Source organism: Triticum aestivum, chromosome 6D (assembly GCF_018294505.1).
Source record: "Triticum aestivum cultivar Chinese Spring chromosome 6D, IWGSC CS RefSeq v2.1, whole genome shotgun sequence".
NCBI classification, from domain to species: domain Eukaryota; kingdom Viridiplantae; phylum Streptophyta; class Magnoliopsida; order Poales; family Poaceae; genus Triticum; species Triticum aestivum.
Genome location: NC_057811.1, coordinates 363,636,101 through 363,636,937, shown reverse-complemented (window position 1 = coordinate 363,636,937; position 837 = coordinate 363,636,101).

The following is an 837-nucleotide window of genomic DNA, read 5'->3' as shown; positions in this document are numbered from 1 at the left end:
CCTACAACAATAGCTATCAAGCTAGTCTGAAGATGGCCCCCTTCGAAGTGTTATATGGATGAAAGTGTCGAACCCCTCTGAACTAGTCAGAAACGGGAACGTCCACTCTTTGGACCGGATATTATCCAACACACCGAAGAACAAGTCCGCATTATTCGCGGGAATCTCAAGACTGCTCAGTCACGTCAGAAAAGTCAGTATGACCGTCATCACAAAGACATGGTCTATCAACCTGGCGAAAAGGCTTATCTTCGAGTCACAGCAATGAAGGGTGCACAGCGCTTCGGGATCAAGGGCAAGCTAGCTCCTCGCTATATTGGTCCTTTCCCTATTCTCGAAAGGCGTGGAAAAGTGGCATACCAGTTGGAGCTTTTGTCGAACCTTTCTCAGGTTCATGATGTGTTCCACGTGTCACAACTCCGCCGCTGCTTCAAGGACCCAATCCGAGCAGTGGATCATGGAGTTCGTGAGTTGCAACAGGATCTCTCCTATAAAGAGTAGCCGGTCCGCATTTTCGACCAACCTGAATGCCGCACACGTCAGAAGGCGATCAAGTTCCTCAAGGTCCAGTGGTCGCATTACTCTGAAGACGAAGCCACCTGGGAACGCGAGGATCGCCTACGTCATGAATACCCCGAGCTGTTTCCCTCTACCTCCTAAATCTCGGGACGAGATTTCTTGTAGTGGAGGAGAATTGTAACGCCCGGATATTTATGCTACAGTAATCCCATGCTAATGATGCCACGTCACCGCGTTTACTGTTGTTAACCTCACGATGGTTCAATCACGTTTGAATTCTAAGTTTGAAATTAAGTCAAATGGCAAAAGTAGATAAAA